This window comes from Schistocerca gregaria, unplaced genomic scaffold, assembly GCF_023897955.1.
Source record: "Schistocerca gregaria isolate iqSchGreg1 unplaced genomic scaffold, iqSchGreg1.2 ptg000359l, whole genome shotgun sequence".
NCBI classification, from domain to species: Eukaryota; Metazoa; Arthropoda; class Insecta; order Orthoptera; family Acrididae; genus Schistocerca; species Schistocerca gregaria.
The window spans coordinates 657091-671293 of NW_026061817.1; the positions used below are offsets into that span (position 1 = coordinate 657091).

Here is a 14203-nt window from a genome sequence, read left to right on the forward strand (position 1 = left end):
CCACCGCACTGCCGCTGCTCGCAACGCCGCGCTGTGTCGGCTTCCCGCCCGCCCACAGCGGCCCACGGCTATAGGAGCTGCAGGCGCATTACGAGGTAGGAGGGTGCATCCACACGCATTCGGGCAGCGCCTCCAAGCACGCTACGTCTTTGGGCAAGACTCGTCGCCGCTGACGCAAGGTTACTCACACGATAGTGATGAACGGTCGTTTTAAGGCAGTGTAGTGGGGGACTTCGCGAGTTTAGCCCCTTTTTCGACGTCGCTGGGTGGCAATCCCAGTTTCCCTGCCGACAGCTGCTTGGAAAGCACGGGTAGCTTGTCGAGCATCTGTAGTTGAGTGGTTTGTGACTCAGTAGTGCAGTAGGCAGCGCCTAAGTCTCATAATCTTAAGGTATGCCGGCACGATTCCCGGTCGATGCATTATTTTGCTCTTGTGGCAACAATGCTGCCGCGCGGATTGCTCGCTTGAGATGGGTCAGCCTCAGGACCTTATAGCTGTATAGCTGCGGCTGCAGTTTAATCTAGAGAGTCGGGACAGCACGTGTAGCAAGACAACAGATTCTTCAGAAAGCGCAAACTGTCTATCTCTAATATGTGAGACTTACCGAGTTTCGTACGTGTAGCAAGACAATAGATCCTTCAGAAAGCGCAAACTGTCTTTCTCTAAAATGTGAGACTTAGCGAGTTTCCTTCGAGGACGTCTACGGCGTGCCTCGGTAGCGCAGTAGGCAGCGTGTAAGTCTCATAATCTTAAGGTCGTGAGTTCGATCCTCACCTGGGGCATTTAATTTTCTGTACATCATGGCTGCATTAAGGGCGTTGCTGTTGCTAGGGAACGAACTTAACTGTTGTCCGTTATCCACACGGAGTCCACGCCTCAGCGTCAAAATGTTTACTTCCAATTATGACGACGTAACAACTTTGATATTTCTCCTCCGTGTTACAAACAAAATGCGATGCACACAGCAATGGACAGTCAATTTTGAACTGTGCGCCATGCCGGTCTGTAGGCGCGGATATGATCGCAAGCAGAGAACAGCACTGAGTCCAGATTCAGCACAAAATACAATAAGAGACGGAGTAAATCTCACCGATGTAGAGCAAGTCCTGTGTGGTCTAGTGGCTAGGATACCTGGCTTTCACTCAACAGGTCCGGCTTCGATTCCCGGTACCGGAACGGAACTATTTGCGCACACAACGCTCCATGTTTTGGTCTTCGAACTGTCGTTGGTCGCCCTTCTTCCTTGGCTTCAACCGAACGCAATCGGGGAAAGCAGGCACGTGATGCAGTTACTGTCAGCACCGGAATAAAGGGAGAAGAGGCACTGGTCCGCTGTTGGGCTGCTACCAGCGTCAGTGAGTAGTCGGTGCAGTCGCCAGTAGCGCCAGAAGCCTACACACACCTTCCACTTAATCACGTTGCTTGAAACCGCTCCAACCACAACAAGCGAAAGCCCGGATAGCTCAGTCGGTAGAGCATTAGGCTTTTAACCTAAGGGTCCAGGGTTCGAGTCCCTGTCCGGGCGAAGATTTTAACGCTTCCATAATGGCTCGTCTCGTAGCGATAGTAGCCCTGTCGTAATCAGTGCACGGTTTTACGTTTCCTGTCGGCATTCTGCGCAGACGCAACCGGTTGGGTTTTTCACGATTCGAGGGGCACCTGTTGGACAAGCAGTCGTGGCCGAGTGGTTAAGGCGTCTGACTAGAAATCAGATTCCCTCTGGGAGCGTAGGTTCGAGTCCTACCGACTGCGTCGGATTTTTCTTTTCTTGTTTTGGAAGAAGAAGCAGAAAATATCGCGTTTTGGTACCTCGCCACACCTCACCTCTCACAGCCGTTTATAGTGCCTGTCCTTTAGATAAGGGCGATTTCCAAGCGTCAGCTTTCGCGTCAGCCGAGCAAAGTCGGGACAAGTCGGGACATACTACAGGATGGTGCAACGACGAAAAAAAAAAAAAAAACCTTAATTTAACAGCAGGAGCCCACATAATGATACGGAAAAATTAGCGCCACTTGCGGTGGCCGGGAATCGTACCCGGATCAACTGCTTGGAAGGCAACTATGCTCAACAGTACAACACCACCGCACTGCCGCTGCTCGCAACGCCGCGCTGTGTCGGCTTCCCGCCCGCCCACAGCGGCCCACGGCTATAGGAGCTGCAGGCGCATTACGAGGTAGGAGGGTGCATCCACACGCATTCGGGCAGCGCCTCCAAGCACGCTACGTCTTTGGGCAAGACTCGTCGCCGCTGACGCAAGGTTACTCACACGATAGTGATGAACGGTCGTTTTAAGGCAGTGTAGTGGGGGACTTCGCGAGTTTAGCCCCTTTTTCGACGTCGCTGGGTGGCAATCCCAGTTTCCCTGCCGACAGCTGCTTGGAAAGCACGGGTAGCTTGTCGAGCATCTGTAGTTGAGTGGTTTGTGACTCAGTAGTGCAGTAGGCAGCGCCTAAGTCTCATAATCTTAAGGTATGCCGGCACGATTCCCGGTCGATGCATTATTTTGCTCTTGTGGCAACAATGCTGCCGCGCGGATTGCTCGCTTGAGATGGGTCAGCCTCAGGACCTTATAGCTGTATAGCTGCGGCTGCAGTTTAATCTAGAGAGTCGGGACAGCACGTGTAGCAAGACAACAGATTCTTCAGAAAGCGCAAACTGTCTATCTCTAATATGTGAGACTTACCGAGTTTCGTACGTGTAGCAAGACAATAGATCCTTCAGAAAGCGCAAACTGTCTTTCTCTAAAATGTGAGACTTAGCGAGTTTCCTTCGAGGACGTCTCCGGCGTGCCTCGGTAGCGCAGTAGGCAGCGTGTAAGTCTCATAATCTTAAGGTCGTGAGTTCGATCCTCACCTGGGGCATTTAATTTTCTGTACATCATGGCTGCATTAAGGGCGTTGCTGTTGCTAGGGAACGAACTTAACTGTTGTCCGTTATCCACACGGAGTCCACGCCTCAGCGTCAAAATGTTTACTTCCAATTATGACGACGTAACAACTTTGATATTTCTCCTCCGTGTTACAAACAAAATGCGATGCACACAGCAATGGACAGTCAATTTTGAACTGTGCGCCATGCCGGTCTGTAGGCGCGGATATGATCGCAAGCAGAGAACAGCACTGAGTCCAGATTCAGCACAAAATACAATAAGAGACGGAGTAAATCTCACCGATGTAGAGCAAGTCCTGTGTGGTCTAGTGGCTAGGATACCTGGCTTTCACTCAACAGGTCCGGCTTCGATTCCCGGTACCGGAACGGAACTATTTGCGCACACAACGCTCCATGTTTTGGTCTTCGAACTGTCGTTGGTCGCCCTTCTTCCTTGGCTTCAACCGAACGCAATCGGGGAAAGCAGGCACGTGATGCAGTTACTGTCAGCACCGGAATAAAGGGAGAAGAGGCACTGGTCCGCTGTTGGGCTGCTACCAGCGTCAGTGAGTAGTCGGTGCAGTCGCCAGTAGCGCCAGAAGCCTACACACACCTTCCACTTAATCACGTTGCTTGAAACCGCTCCAACCACAACAAGCGAAAGCCCGGATAGCTCAGTCGGTAGAGCATTAGGCTTTTAACCTAAGGGTCCAGGCTTCGAGTCCCTGTCCGGGCGAAGATTTTAACGCTTCCATAATGGCTCGTCTCGTAGCGATAGTAGCCCTGTCGTAATCAGTGCACGGTTTTACGTTTCCTGTCGGCATTCTGCGCAGACGCAACCGGTTGGGTTTTTCACGATTCGAGGGGCACCTGTTTGACAAGCAGTCGTGGCCGAGTGGTTAAGGCGTCTGACTAGAAATCAGATTCCCTCTGGGAGCGTAGGTTCGAGTCCTACCGACTGCGTCGGATTTTTCTTTTCTTGTTTTGGAAGAAGAAGCAGAAAATATCGCGTTTTGGTACCTCGCCACACCTCACCTCTCACAGCCGTTTATAGTGCCTGTCCTTTAGATAAGGGCGATTTCCAAGCGTCAGCTTTCGCGTCAGCCGAGCAAAGTCGGGACAAGTCGGGACATACTACAGGATGGTGCAACGACGAAAAAAAAAAAAAAACCTTAATTTAACAGCAGGAGCCCACATAATGATACGGAAAAATTAGCGCCACTTGCGGTGGCCGGGAATCGTACCCGGATCAACTGCTTGGAAGGCAACTATGCTCAACAGTACAACACCACCGCACTGCCGCTGCTCGCAACGCCGCGCTGTGTCGGCTTCCCGCCCGCCCACAGCGGCCCACGGCTATAGGAGCTGCAGGCGCATTACGAGGTAGGAGGGTGCATCCACACGCATTCGGGCAGCGCCTCCAAGCACGCTACGTCTTTGGGCAAGACTCGTCGCCGCTGACGCAAGGTTACTCACACGATAGTGATGAACGGTCGTTTTAAGGCAGTGTAGTGGGGGACTTCGCGAGTTTAGCCCCTTTTTCGACGTCGCTGGGTGGCAATCCCAGTTTCCCTGCCGACAGCTGCTTGGAAAGCACGGGTAGCTTGTCGAGCATCTGTAGTTGAGTGGTTTGTGACTCAGTAGTGCAGTAGGCAGCGCCTAAGTCTCATAATCTTAAGGTATGCCGGCACGATTCCCGGTCGATGCATTATTTTGCTCTTGTGGCAACAATGCTGCCGCGCGGATTGCTCGCTTGAGATGGGTCAGCCTCAGGACCTTATAGCTGTATAGCTGCGGCTGCAGTTTAATCTAGAGAGTCGGGACAGCACGTGTAGCAAGACAACAGATTCTTCAGAAAGCGCAAACTGTCTATCTCTAATATGTGAGACTTACCGAGTTTCGTACGTGTAGCAAGACAATAGATCCTTCAGAAAGCGCAAACTGTCTTTCTCTAAAATGTGAGACTTAGCGAGTTTCCTTCGAGGACGTCTCCGGCGTGCCTCGGTAGCGCAGTAGGCAGCGCGTAAGTCTCATAATCTTAAGGTCGTGAGTTCGATCCTCACCTGGGGCATTTAATTTTCTGTACATCATGACTGCGTTGCTGTTGCGAGGGAACGAACTTAACTGTTGTCCGTTATCCACACGGAGTCCACGCCTCAGCGTCAAAATGTTTACTTCCAATTATGACGACGTAACAACTTTGATATTTCTCCTCCGTGTTACAAACAAAATGCGATGCACACAGCAATGGACAGTCAATTTTGAACTGTGCGCCATGCCGGTCTGTAGGCGCGGATATGATCGCAAGCAGAGAACAGCACTGAGTCCAGATTCAGCACAAAATACAATAAGAGACGGAGTAAATCTCACCGCTGTAGAGCAAGTCCTGTTTGGTCTAGTGGCTAGGATACCTGGCTTTCACTCAACAGGTCCGGCTTCGATTCCCGGTACCGGAACGGAACTATTTGCGCACACAACGCTCCATGTTTTGGTCTTCGAACTGTCGTTGGTCGCCCTTCTTCCTTGGCTTCAACCGAACGCAATCGGGGAAAGCAGGCACGTGATGCAGTTACTGTCAGCACCGGAATAAAGGGAGAAGAGGCACTGGTCCGCTGTTGGGCTGCTACCAGCGTCAGTGAGTAGTCGGTGCAGTCGCCAGTAGCGCCAGAAGCCTACACACACCTTCCACTTAATCACGTTGCTTGAAACCGCTCCAACCACAACAAGCGAAAGCCCGGATAGCTCAGTCGGTAGAGCATTAGGCTTTTAACCTAAGGGTCCAGGGTTCGAGTCCCTGTCCGGCCGAAGATTTTAACGCTTCCATAATGGCTCGTCTCGTAGCGATAGTAGCCCTGTCGTAATCAGTGCACGGTTTTACGTTTCCTGTCGGCATTCTGCGCAGACGCAACCGGTTGGGTTTTTCACGATTCGAGGGGCACCTGTTGGACAAGCAGTCGTGGCCGAGTGGTTAAGGCGTCTGACTAGAAATCAGATTCCCTCTGGGAGCGTAGGTTCGAGTCCTACCGACTGCGTCGGATTTTTCTTTTCTTGTTTTGGAAGAAGAAGCAGAAAATATCGCGTTTTGGTACCTCGCCACACCTCACCTCTCACAGCCGTTTATAGTGCCTGTCCTTTAGATAAGGGCGATTTCCAAGCGTCAGCTTTCGCGTCAGCCGAGCAAAGTCGGGACAAGTCGGGACATACTACAGGATGGTGCAACGACGAAAAAAAAAAAAAAACCTTAATTTAACAGCAGGAGCCCACATAATGATACGGAAAAATTAGCGCCACTTGCGGTGGCCGGGAATCGTACCCGGATCAACTGCTTGGAAGGCAACTATGCTCAACAGTACAACACCACCGCACTGCCGCTGCTCGCAACGCCGCGCTGTGTCGGCTTCCCGCCCGCCCACAGCGGCCCACGGCTATAGGAGCTGCAGGCGCATTACGAGGTAGGAGGGCGCATCCACACGCATTCGGGCAGCGCCTCCAAGCACGCTACGTCTTTGGGCAAGACTCGTCGCCGCTGACGCAAGGTTACTCACACGATAGTGATGAACGGTCGTTTTAAGGCAGTGTAGTGGGGGACTTCGCGAGTTTAGCCCCTTTTTCGACGTCGCTGGGTGGCAATCCCAGTTTCCCTGCCGACAGCTGCTTGGAAAGCACGGGTAGCTTGTCGAGCATCTGTAGTTGAGTGGTTTGTGACTCAGTAGTGCAGTAGGCAGCGCCTAAGTCTCATAATCTTAAGGTATGCCGGCACGATTCCCGGTCGATGCATTATTTTGCTCTTGTGGCAACAATGCTGCCGCGCGGATTGCTCGCTTGAGATGGGTCAGCCTCAGGACCTTATAGCTGTATAGCTGCGGCTGCAGTTTAATCTAGAGAGTCGGGACAGCACGTGTAGCAAGACAACAGATTCTTCAGAAAGCGCAAACTGTCTATCTCTAATATGTGAGACTTACCGAGTTTCGTACGTGTAGCAAGACAATAGATCCTTCAGAAAGCGCAAACTGTCTTTCTCTAAAATGTGAGACTTAGCGAGTTTCCTTCGAGGACGTCTCCGGCGTGCCTCGGTAGCGCAGTAGGCAGCGTGTAAGTCTCATAATCTTAAGGTCGTGAGTTCGATCCTCACCTGGGGCATTTAATTTTCTGTACATCATGGCTGCATTAAGGGCGTTGCTGTTGCTAGGGAACGAACTTAACTGTTGTCCGTTATCCACACGGAGTCCACGCCTCAGCGTCAAAATGTTTACTTCCAATTATGACGACGTAACAACTTTGATATTTCTCCTCCGTGTTACAAACAAAATGCGATGCACACAGCAATGGACAGTCAATTTTGAACTGTGCGCCATGCCGGTCTGTAGGCGCGGATATGATCGCAAGCAGCGAACAGCACTGAGTCCAGATTCAGCACAAAATACAATAAGAGACGGAGTAAATCTCACCGATGTAGAGCAAGTCCTGTGTGGTCTAGTGGCTAGGATACCTGGCTTTCACTCAACAGGTCCGGCTTCGATTCCCGGTACCGGAACGGAACTATTTGCGCACACAACGCTCCATGTTTTGGTCTTCGAACTGTCGTTGGTCGCCCTTCTTCCTTGGCTTCAACCGAACGCAATCGGGGAAAGCAGGCACGTGATGCAGTTACTGTCAGCACCGGAATAAAGGGAGAAGAGGCACTGGTCCGCTGTTGGGCTGCTACCAGCGTCAGTGAGTAGTCGGTGCAGTCGCCAGTAGCGCCAGAAGCCTACACACACCTTCCACTTAATCACGTTGCTTGAAACCGCTCCAACCACAACAAGCGAAAGCCCGGATAGCTCAGTCGGTAGAGCATTAGGCTTTTAACCTAAGGGTCCAGGGTTCGAGTCCCTGTCCGGGCGAAGATTTTAACGCTTCCATAATGGCTCGTCTCGTAGCGATAGTAGCCCTGTCGTAATCAGGGCACGGTTTTACGTTTCCTGTCGGCATTCTGCGCAGACGCAACCGGTTGGGTTTTTCACGATTCGAGGGGCACCTGTTGGACAAGCAGTCGTGGCCGAGTGGTTAAGGCGTCTGACTAGAAATCAGATTCCCTCTGGGAGCGTAGGTTCGAGTCCTACCGACTGCGTCGGATTTTTCTTTTCTTGTTTTGGAAGAAGAAGCAGAAAATATCGCGTTTTGGTACCTCGCCACACCTCACCTCTCACAGCCGTTTATAGTGCCTGTCCTTTAGATAAGGGCGATTTCCAAGCGTCAGCTTTCGCGTCAGCCGAGCAAAGTCGGGACAAGTCGGGACATACTACAGGATGGTGCAACGACGAAAAAAAAAAAAACCTTAATTTAACAGCAGGAGCCCACATAATGATACGGAAAAATTAGCGCCACTTGCGGTGGCCGGGAATCGTACCCGGATCAACTGCTTGGAAGGCAACTATGCTCAACAGTACAACACCACCGCACTGCCGCTGCTCGCAACGCCGCGCTGTGTCGGCTTCCCGCCCGCCCACAGCGGCCCACGGCTATAGGAGCTGCAGGCGCATTACGAGGTAGGAGGGTGCATCCACACGCATTCGGGCAGCGCCTCCAAGCACGCTACGTCTTTGGGCAAGACTCGTCGCCGCTGACGCAAGGTTACTCACACGATAGTGATGAACGGTCGTTTTAAGGCAGTGTAGTGGGGGACTTCGCGAGTTTAGCCCCTTTTTCGACGTCGCTGGGTGGCAATCCCAGTTTCCCTGCCGACAGCTGCTTGGAAAGCACGGGTAGCTTGTCGAGCATCTGTAGTTGAGTGGTTTGTGACTCAGTAGTGCAGTAGGCAGCGCCTAAGTCTCATAATCTTAAGGTATGCCGGCACGATTCCCGGTCGATGCATTATTTTGCTCTTGTGGCAACAATGCTGCCGCGCGGATTGCTCGCTTGAGATGGGTCAGCCTCAGGACCTTATAGCTGTATAGCTGCGGCTGCAGTTTAATCTAGAGAGTCGGGACAGCACGTGTAGCAAGACAACAGATTCTTCAGAAAGCGCAAACTGTCTATCTCTAATATGTGAGACTTACCGAGTTTCGTACGTGTAGCAAGACAATAGATCCTTCAGAAAGCGCAAACTGTCTTTCTCTAAAATGTGAGACTTAGCGAGTTTCCTTCGAGGACGTCTCCGGCGTGCCTCGGTAGCGCAGTAGGCAGCGTGTAAGTCTCATAATCTTAAGGTCGTGAGTTCGATCCTCACCTGGGGCATTTAATTTTCTGTACATCATGGCTGCATTAAGGGCGTTGCTGTTGCTAGGGAACGAACTTAACTGTTGTCCGTTATCCACACGGAGTCCACGCCTCAGCGTCAAAATGTTTACTTCCAATTATGACGACGTAACAACTTTGATATTTCTCCTCCGTGTTACAAACAAAATGCGATGCACACAGCAATGGACAGTCAATTTTGAACTGTGCGCCATGCCGGTCTGTAGGCGCGGATATGATCGCAAGCAGCGAACAGCACTGAGTCCAGATTCAGCACAAAATACAATAAGAGACGGAGTAAATCTCACCGATGTAGAGCAAGTCCTGTGTGGTCTAGTGGCTAGGATACCTGGCTTTCACTCAACAGGTCCGGCTTCGATTCCCGGTACCGGAACGGAACTATTTGCGCACACAACGCTCCATGTTTTGGTCTTCGAACTGTCGTTGGTCGCCCTTCTTCCTTGGCTTCAACCGAACGCAATCGGGGAAAGCAGGCACGTGATGCAGTTACTGTCAGCACCGGAATAAAGGGAGAAGAGGCACTGGTCCGCTGTTGGGCTGCTACCAGCGTCAGTGAGTAGTCGGTGCAGTCGCCAGTAGCGCCAGAAGCCTACACACACCTTCCACTTAATCACGTTGCTTGAAACCGCTCCAACCACAACAAGCGAAAGCCCGGATAGCTCAGTCGGTAGAGCATTAGGCTTTTAACCTAAGGGTCCAGGGTTCGAGTCCCTGTCCGGCCGAAGATTTTAACGCTTCCATAATGGCTCGTCTCGTAGCGATAGTAGCCCTGTCGTAATCAGGGCACGGTTTTACGTTTCCTGTCGGCATTCTGCGCAGACGCAACCGGTTGGGTTTTTCACGATTCGAGGGGCACCTGTTGGACAAGCAGTCGTGGCCGAGTGGTTAAGGCGTCTGACTAGAAATCAGATTCCCTCTGGGAGCGTAGGTTCGAGTCCTACCGACTGCGTCGGATTTTTCTTTTCTTGTTTTGGAAGAAGAAGCAGAAAATATCGCGTTTTGGTACCTCGCCACACCTCACCTCTCACAGCCGTTTATAGTGCCTGTCCTTTAGATAAGGGCGATTTCCAAGCGTCAGCTTTCGCGTCAGCCGAGCAAAGTCGGGACAAGTCGGGACATACTACAGGATGGTGCAACGACGAAAAAAAAAAAAACCTTAATTTAACAGCAGGAGCCCACATAATGATACGGAAAAATTAGCGCCACTTGCGGTGGCCGGGAATCGTACCCGGATCAACTGCTTGGAAGGCAACTATGCTCAACAGTACAACACCACCGCACTGCCGCTGCTCGCAACGCCGCGCTGTGTCGGCTTCCCGCCCGCCCACAGCGGCCCACGGCTATAGGAGCTGCAGGCGCATTACGAGGTAGGAGGGTGCATCCACACGCATTCGGGCAGCGCCTCCAAGCACGCTACGTCTTTGGGCAAGACTCGTCGCCGCTGACGCAAGGTTACTCACACGATAGTGATGAACGGTCGTTTTAAGGCAGTGTAGTGGGGGACTTCGCGAGTTTAGCCCCTTTTTCGACGTCGCTGGGTGGCAATCCCAGTTTCCCTGCCGACAGCTGCTTGGAAAGCACGGGTAGCTTGTCGAGCATCTGTAGTTGAGTGGTTTGTGACTCAGTAGTGCAGTAGGCAGCGCCTAAGTCTCATAATCTTAAGGTATGCCGGCACGATTCCCGGTCGATGCATTATTTTGCTCTTGTGGCAACAATGCTGCCGCGCGGATTGCTCGCTTGAGATGGGTCAGCCTCAGGACCTTATAGCTGTATAGCTGCGGCTGCAGTTTAATCTAGAGAGTCGGGACAGCACGTGTAGCAAGACAACAGATTCTTCAGAAAGCGCAAACTGTCTATCTCTAATATGTGAGACTTACCGAGTTTCGTACGTGTAGCAAGACAATAGATCCTTCAGAAAGCGCAAACTGTCTTTCTCTAAAATGTGAGACTTAGCGAGTTTCCTTCGAGGACGTCTCCGGCGTGCCTCGGTAGCGCAGTAGGCAGCGCGTAAGTCTCATAATCTTAAGGTCGTGAGTTCGATCCTCACCTGGGGCATTTAATTTTCTGTACATCATGACTGCGTTGCTGTTGCTAGGGAACGAACTTAACTGTTGTCCGTTATCCACACGGAGTCCACGCCTCAGCGTCAAAATGTTTACTTCCAATTATGACGACGTAACAACTTTGATATTTCTCCTCCGTGTTACAAACAAAATGCGATGCACACAGCAATGGACAGTCAATTTTGAACTGTGCGCCATGCCGGTCTGTAGGCGCGGATATGATCGCAAGCAGCGAACAGCACTGAGTCCAGATTCAGCACAAAATACAATAAGAGACGGAGTAAATCTCACCGATGTAGAGCAAGTCCTGTGTGGTCTAGTGGCTAGGATACCTGGCTTTCACTCAACAGGTCCGGCTTCGATTCCCGGTACCGGAACGGAACTATTTGCGCACACAACGCTCCATGTTTTGGTCTTCGAACTGTCGTTGGTCGCCCTTCTTCCTTGGCTTCAACCGAACGCAATCGGGGAAAGCAGGCACGTGATGCAGTTACTGTCAGCACCGGAATAAAGGGAGAAGAGGCACTGGTCCGCTGTTGGGCTGCTACCAGCGTCAGTGAGTAGTCGGTGCAGTCGCCAGTAGCGCCAGAAGCCTACACACACCTTCCACTTAATCACGTTGCTTGAAACCGCTCCAACCACAACAAGCGAAAGCCCGGATAGCTCAGTCGGTAGAGCATTAGGCTTTTAACCTAAGGGTCCAGGGTTCGAGTCCCTGTCCGGCCGAAGATTTTAACGCTTCCATAATGGCTCGTCTCGTAGCGATAGTAGCCCTGTCGTAATCAGTGCACGGTTTTACGTTTCCTGTCGGCATTCTGCGCAGACGCAACCGGTTGGGTTTTTCACGATTCGAGGGGCACCTGTTGGACAAGCAGTCGTGGCCGAGTGGTTAAGGCGTCTGACTAGAAATCAGATTCCCTCTGGGAGCGTAGGTTCGAGTCCTACCGACTGCGTCGGATTTTTCTTTTCTTGTTTTGGAAGAAGAAGCAGAAAATATCGCGTTTTGGTACCTCGCCACACCTCACCTCTCACAGCCGTTTATAGTGCCTGTCCTTTAGATAAGGGCGATTTCCAAGCGTCAGCTTTCGCGTCAGCCGAGCAAAGTCGGGACAAGTCGGGACATACTACAGGATGGTGCAACGACGAAAAAAAAAAAAAACCTTAATTTAACAGCAGGAGCCCACATAATGATACGGAAAAATTAGCGCCACTTGCGGTGGCCGGGAATCGTACCCGGATCAACTGCTTGGAAGGCAACTATGCTCAACAGTACAACACCACCGCACTGCCGCTGCTCGCAACGCCGCGCTGTGTCGGCTTCCCGCCCGCCCACAGCGGCCCACGGCTATAGGAGCTGCAGGCGCATTACGAGGTAGGAGGGTGCATCCACACGCATTCGGGCAGCGCCTCCAAGCACGCTACGTCTTTGGGCAAGACTCGTCGCCGCTGACGCAAGGTTACTCACACGATAGTGATGAACGGTCGTTTTAAGGCAGTGTAGTGGGGGACTTCGCGAGTTTAGCCCCTTTTTCGACGTCGCTGGGTGGCAATCCCAGTTTCCCTGCCGACAGCTGCTTGGAAAGCACGGGTAGCTTGTCGAGCATCTGTAGTTGAGTGGTTTGTGACTCAGTAGTGCAGTAGGCAGCGCCTAAGTCTCATAATCTTAAGGTATGCCGGCACGATTCCCGGTCGATGCATTATTTTGCTCTTGTGGCAACAATGCTGCCGCGCGGATTGCTCGCTTGAGATGGGTCAGCCTCAGGACCTTATAGCTGTATAGCTGCGGCTGCAGTTTAATCTAGAGAGTCGGGACAGCACGTGTAGCAAGACAACAGATTCTTCAGAAAGCGCAAACTGTCTATCTCTAATATGTGAGACTTACCGAGTTTCGTACGTGTAGCAAGACAATAGATCCTTCAGAAAGCGCAAACTGTCTTTCTCTAAAATGTGAGACTTAGCGAGTTTCCTTCGAGGACGTCTCCGGCGTGCCTCGGTAGCGCAGTAGGCAGCGCGTAAGTCTCATAATCTTAAGGTCGTGAGTTCGATCCTCACCTGGGGCATTTAATTTTCTGTACATCATGACTGCGTTGCTGTTGCTAGGGAACGAACTTAACTGTTGTCCGTTATCCACACGGAGTCCACGCCTCAGCGTCAAAATGTTTACTTCCAATTATGACGACGTAACAACTTTGATATTTCTCCTCCGTGTTACAAACAAAATGCGATGCACACAGCAATGGACAGTCAATTTTGAACTGTGCGCCATGCCGGTCTGTAGGCGCGGATATGATCGCAAGCAGAGAACAGCACTGAGTCCAGATTCAGCACAAAATACAATAAGAGACGGAGTAAATCTCACCGCTGTAGAGCAAGTCCTGTTTGGTCTAGTGGCTAGGATACCTGGCTTTCACTCAACAGGTCCGGCTTCGATTCCCGGTACCGGAACGGAACTATTTGCGCACACAACGCTCCATGTTTTGGTCTTCGAACTGTCGTTGGTCGCCCTTCTTCCTTGGCTTCAACCGAACGCAATCGGGGAAAGCAGGCACGTGATGCAGTTACTGTCAGCACCGGAATAAAGGGAGAAGAGGCACTGGTCCGCTGTTGGGCTGCTACCAGCGTCAGTGAGTAGTCGGTGCAGTCGCCAGTAGCGCCAGAAGCCTACACACACCTTCCACTTAATCACGTTGCTTGAAACCGCTCCAACCACAACAAGCGAAAGCCCGGATAGCTCAGTCGGTAGAGCATTAGGCTTTTAACCTAAGGGTCCAGGGTTCGAGTCCCTGTCCGGCCGAAGATTTTAACGCTTCCATAATGGCTCGTCTCGTAGCGATAGTAGCCCTGTCGTAATCAGGGCACGGTTTTACGTTTCCTGTCGGCATTCTGCGCAGACGCAACCGGTTGGGTTTTTCACGATTCGAGGGGCACCTGTTGGACAAGCAGTCGTGGCCGAGTGGTTAAGGCGTCTGACTAGAAATCAGATTCCCTCTGGGAGCGTAGGTTCGAGTCCTACCGACTGCGTCGGATTTTTCTT

General features: G+C 51.8%; 21 non-coding genes across 21 annotated transcripts; all 21 read left to right on the forward strand.

Annotated features, from left to right (window-relative positions):
* Positions 1 to 710: 710 nt before the first annotated feature.
* On the forward strand, positions 711 to 783 carry Trnam-cau (transfer RNA methionine (anticodon CAU)). Its single transcript has one exon. It is a non-coding gene; the product is annotated as a tRNA-Met (tRNA).
* A 670-nt stretch (positions 784 to 1453) lies between these two features.
* Trnak-uuu (transfer RNA lysine (anticodon UUU)) lies at positions 1454 to 1526 on the forward strand. The gene has a single exon. It is a non-coding gene; the product is annotated as a tRNA-Lys (tRNA).
* A 145-nt stretch (positions 1527 to 1671) lies between these two features.
* Trnas-aga (transfer RNA serine (anticodon AGA)) lies at positions 1672 to 1753 on the forward strand. Its single transcript has one exon. It is a non-coding gene; the product is annotated as a tRNA-Ser (tRNA).
* Positions 1754 to 2789: 1036 nt separating this feature from the next.
* Trnam-cau (transfer RNA methionine (anticodon CAU)) lies at positions 2790 to 2862 on the forward strand. The gene has a single exon. It is a non-coding gene; the product is annotated as a tRNA-Met (tRNA).
* A 670-nt stretch (positions 2863 to 3532) lies between these two features.
* Trnak-uuu (transfer RNA lysine (anticodon UUU)) lies at positions 3533 to 3605 on the forward strand. Its single transcript has one exon. It is a non-coding gene; the product is annotated as a tRNA-Lys (tRNA).
* Positions 3606 to 3750: 145 nt separating this feature from the next.
* Positions 3751 to 3832, forward strand: Trnas-aga (transfer RNA serine (anticodon AGA)). The gene has a single exon. It is a non-coding gene; the product is annotated as a tRNA-Ser (tRNA).
* A 1035-nt stretch (positions 3833 to 4867) lies between these two features.
* Positions 4868 to 4940, forward strand: Trnam-cau (transfer RNA methionine (anticodon CAU)). Its single transcript has one exon. It is a non-coding gene; the product is annotated as a tRNA-Met (tRNA).
* Positions 4941 to 5601: 661 nt separating this feature from the next.
* Trnak-uuu (transfer RNA lysine (anticodon UUU)) lies at positions 5602 to 5674 on the forward strand. Its single transcript has one exon. It is a non-coding gene; the product is annotated as a tRNA-Lys (tRNA).
* Positions 5675 to 5819: 145 nt separating this feature from the next.
* Trnas-aga (transfer RNA serine (anticodon AGA)) lies at positions 5820 to 5901 on the forward strand. Its single transcript has one exon. It is a non-coding gene; the product is annotated as a tRNA-Ser (tRNA).
* Positions 5902 to 6936: 1035 nt separating this feature from the next.
* Positions 6937 to 7009, forward strand: Trnam-cau (transfer RNA methionine (anticodon CAU)). Its single transcript has one exon. It is a non-coding gene; the product is annotated as a tRNA-Met (tRNA).
* Positions 7010 to 7679: 670 nt separating this feature from the next.
* On the forward strand, positions 7680 to 7752 carry Trnak-uuu (transfer RNA lysine (anticodon UUU)). The gene has a single exon. It is a non-coding gene; the product is annotated as a tRNA-Lys (tRNA).
* A 145-nt stretch (positions 7753 to 7897) lies between these two features.
* On the forward strand, positions 7898 to 7979 carry Trnas-aga (transfer RNA serine (anticodon AGA)). Its single transcript has one exon. It is a non-coding gene; the product is annotated as a tRNA-Ser (tRNA).
* Positions 7980 to 9012: 1033 nt separating this feature from the next.
* Trnam-cau (transfer RNA methionine (anticodon CAU)) lies at positions 9013 to 9085 on the forward strand. Its single transcript has one exon. It is a non-coding gene; the product is annotated as a tRNA-Met (tRNA).
* A 670-nt stretch (positions 9086 to 9755) lies between these two features.
* Trnak-uuu (transfer RNA lysine (anticodon UUU)) lies at positions 9756 to 9828 on the forward strand. Its single transcript has one exon. It is a non-coding gene; the product is annotated as a tRNA-Lys (tRNA).
* Positions 9829 to 9973: 145 nt separating this feature from the next.
* On the forward strand, positions 9974 to 10055 carry Trnas-aga (transfer RNA serine (anticodon AGA)). The gene has a single exon. It is a non-coding gene; the product is annotated as a tRNA-Ser (tRNA).
* A 1033-nt stretch (positions 10056 to 11088) lies between these two features.
* Trnam-cau (transfer RNA methionine (anticodon CAU)) lies at positions 11089 to 11161 on the forward strand. The gene has a single exon. It is a non-coding gene; the product is annotated as a tRNA-Met (tRNA).
* Positions 11162 to 11822: 661 nt separating this feature from the next.
* Positions 11823 to 11895, forward strand: Trnak-uuu (transfer RNA lysine (anticodon UUU)). Its single transcript has one exon. It is a non-coding gene; the product is annotated as a tRNA-Lys (tRNA).
* Positions 11896 to 12040: 145 nt separating this feature from the next.
* Trnas-aga (transfer RNA serine (anticodon AGA)) lies at positions 12041 to 12122 on the forward strand. The gene has a single exon. It is a non-coding gene; the product is annotated as a tRNA-Ser (tRNA).
* A 1034-nt stretch (positions 12123 to 13156) lies between these two features.
* On the forward strand, positions 13157 to 13229 carry Trnam-cau (transfer RNA methionine (anticodon CAU)). Its single transcript has one exon. It is a non-coding gene; the product is annotated as a tRNA-Met (tRNA).
* Positions 13230 to 13890: 661 nt separating this feature from the next.
* On the forward strand, positions 13891 to 13963 carry Trnak-uuu (transfer RNA lysine (anticodon UUU)). Its single transcript has one exon. It is a non-coding gene; the product is annotated as a tRNA-Lys (tRNA).
* A 145-nt stretch (positions 13964 to 14108) lies between these two features.
* On the forward strand, positions 14109 to 14190 carry Trnas-aga (transfer RNA serine (anticodon AGA)). The gene has a single exon. It is a non-coding gene; the product is annotated as a tRNA-Ser (tRNA).
* The last annotated feature ends 13 nt before the right edge of the window (positions 14191 to 14203 follow it).